Source organism: Alligator sinensis, unplaced genomic scaffold, assembly GCF_000455745.1.
Source record: "Alligator sinensis unplaced genomic scaffold, ASM45574v1 scaffold703_1, whole genome shotgun sequence".
Taxonomy (NCBI): domain Eukaryota; kingdom Metazoa; phylum Chordata; order Crocodylia; family Alligatoridae; genus Alligator; species Alligator sinensis.
The window spans coordinates 785,157-788,296 of record NW_005842461.1 but is presented as its reverse complement, the minus strand read 5'-3'; the positions used below and the strand labels follow the sequence as shown (position 1 = coordinate 788,296).

General features: G+C 49.5%; 1 pseudogene; it reads left to right on the top strand.

Moving 5' to 3' along the window:
• Positions 1 to 480: 480 nt before the first annotated feature.
• LOC112551433 lies at positions 481 to 2,460 on the top strand (annotated as a pseudogene).
• Positions 2,461 to 3,140: the final 680 nt, after the last annotated feature.

Here is a 3,140-nt window from a genome sequence, read left to right as displayed (position 1 = left end):
AAAGAAAAAAAACCAGTAGAAAATAATGTCCACTCTTTTGCATTTTATTGGTTATAAATACCAGGCTGTTGTACTTTAAAGATGTGTTTACACCCCCTCACTCCCCACCTCCCACCTACACCCCAACTCATAGGTAGGAAAGCATTAATGCACTGCCATCTATCCAAAATGTAGGCTGTCATAACCTGCATGCAGTTGGGCATGGGGAAAGCCATAAGCAGCCTGTCATTCTGATTACATGGTCTGTTGAGAACAAGGGATTTAAAACAAATGGAGCCAACATTAGCTGTTGGTTTAAGCAGAATATGTTGGCTATTGCCAGAATTTACAGTACAAAAGGGACATCCATTGCCAGCATTTGAAATATAATGGGCTTTTGCCAAAAGCATGATTGGCCTGAGTCAGAGCTCCTTAGTACTATTTTGGGAAAAAGCACTTTTCTATGGAGGGACCAGGCTTATTGTACAGAGTGTAATTACAATGGATGGTAAAGTACTAAATCCTTCTTTCCCCAAAAGGCACTCTAACAAAGCTGGCTGAATGGATGCTGTCTGCTCTTCTGTCTGACTTGCAAATTCTGAATAAACCTTTTCCAAGCTTGACACCAATCAGAGCATTTCACCCTTTTCTAAGTGTTGAAGGCTTTTCTGAACTCAACCCTTGAAGATTCACATTAAATGAAAAAGAGATGATGCTGTATGACGCCTGCCTTCTTACAACGCCGTGGCGGTTAAGTTGTAAAACGTTTTTTTGATAGGCTGAGTTTTGATTTCTCCTTCCTCCTCTAACTTCTGGGTATCTTCTTTCCACTTGAATTATGTCATTTCCTGCCAAAGAACTCTTTGGAAGAGGGAGAAGAAGTGATGAAGGGGTATAGTTTGAAGAAGGGTTGAGCTATCCTTTATAAAGCATAACAATAACAACAACAACAACTGGAAGAAGGAAAAATAATCTTGCCTGTCAAAAACTGAAAAATCTAATTATGTAGTTATTAAAATGAAACAAAATGGTGTTGTTTTCATCAACTTCATAAGAAGAAAATTTGTGCTGCTACTATTTTTGCTATTGCAAGTACATGCCCTTGCATGTGGGGACATGTCCAAAAACTTTATATAAAGACCAGAGGCATAACAGGGAAGCTCTGTGCCCTCAGCAGCAGTGGTTTATAGGACAGCCCTAGCTGCTAAAACACTGCTGCAACCCACGCAGCCCCTGTATCCCACGCCTGCTACTATTTTTGCAGTTCCCTAACAAGGCTTCTGCCCCAATCCCTCTCTCAGTTATGCAACTGATAAAGAGGATGGCAATCAATTATTTTCTGTATCCACAGGTAACAGGACAAGTATCAATGGGTGCTTCTACTCATCCCATTAAGGCGATGTGATAAACTCTGGTACAGTTTGCACCAGTGTCAGCTGCTCCTTGGTGCAGCATTGGCATGTGAGTCTGGGACAACAACAATTTGAGCTGATGTGGTGCAGCCCTGGGCTGGAAGCAGGCTTGGAGGGGGGGTCAACCCTGGGCTCTAGGTGGTGGCATCAGGTGGCAGAGGGGCTAGTTGGGACACAAGGAGGCCGAAACTGTGGAGCCATGTGGCTGACTTGCCCTAGCCTGCTGCCAGCTTGGGGCTGATCTGTCCCAGCTCAAACTGCTGCACTCCATCACTGTCTACACGTGTGTTCCTGAGCAGTAAATAACTTTGCCGTAAGATAGTTATGCCCCTCATGCCTGATGCCATGTTGCTGTAGTTGAAGATGGCCCTCATTTGCTCTCTCTACAGACAGCCCATCCACCAGAGGAAAGGCCACTGCCCAGTGCCGGGAGCTGCCCACCCACTGTCATGCACTCTGGGGGCCATTTGGATAGGCCACCTGCACTGGGAGCAATACACATGGTGGAACCAAGGCCAGAAGGAGCTGCTTTAGGCAGAGTGACATGCTTCTTAGAGGACCAGGACTTGCACCAGCAAGTCCTGGCTCAGTTCCACCACTTCCACTGTGACCAGGCCCTTGCACAGGAGGAGGTGTAGGCTGGGAGGGTGACCCTGCACGAGCTAGTGGCAGCAATCAGAGGGGAGTGGCAGCTGGCCTGGAGCAGCTATGAGGAGCTGCAGTGACTGCAGGCCTACATTGATGCTGCCATTCAAGAAGAGTGCAGGGTCATGCAGCAGCTGTTGGCCACAATCCCCAACCCAGCCACTCCTGATGCTGTGTTCCAGCCCATGCCAGCCCCAGTATAGGTGCCTGGCTCCCCTGGACAACCAGTGCCCTCATCACCAGGGCAGGGCCTGGCTGGGAACATTTTGCCTGGCTGTTGGTACAGCTGGCACCCCAGCAGGCCCCACGGGTTCACTGTGACCCTCAAGGGACTCTGCTCCTACCTGCCCCCTTCCCAGTGCACCAGACCTACCTGCAGCAGCTGTCCCTGAAGAGTGTCCACCCTCCTCCCCAGAGCAGCTGAGGCCCCAGCCACATCAGCGTGACCCCTGCACACAGAGGGACCACACACAGGGACAAGGCTGGGTTGAGGGCCATGGGGCTGCCAACCCCTAATTCCCTCCTCTCTGTGCCTCCTCCCCGCTGTTTTCCCTGTCCCTCATAGATTCATAGATGCTAGCGTCGGAAGGGACCTCAATAGATCATCGAGTCCGACCCCCTGCATAGGCAGGAAAGAGGGCTGCGTTCAGATGACCCCAGCTAGATGCTTATCTAACCTCCTCTTGAAGACCCCCAGGGTAGGGGAGAGCACTACCTCCCTTGGGAGCCCGTTCCAGATCTTGGCCGCTCTAACTGTGAAGAAGTTCTTCCTAATGTCTAGTCTAAATCTGCTCTCTGATAGCTTGTGGCCTCAGGACCCTCTATCTTCCTTCTGGTGCATATGTAAACAGTTTCTGTGTTTTTCTACTTTTGAATGAGTTTGTGAATGGCAGGGCCTGGGTGAATGGTGGAGGATTGCATGTGGGGTACTGTAGGAATGTTGCACTGCTGGTGTTGGGGAAATTTTGGGGAGAGGGATGGAGAATAAAGTTGTTTTTGTTTTCACTGCAGCCACACTGCCTATTCTGTTGCAACCCTGGCAGTGGGCGGGGATGGAGGCCCCTGGGCGGATGGCCTGGCACAGATGGTGAGAAAGCTGGAGTC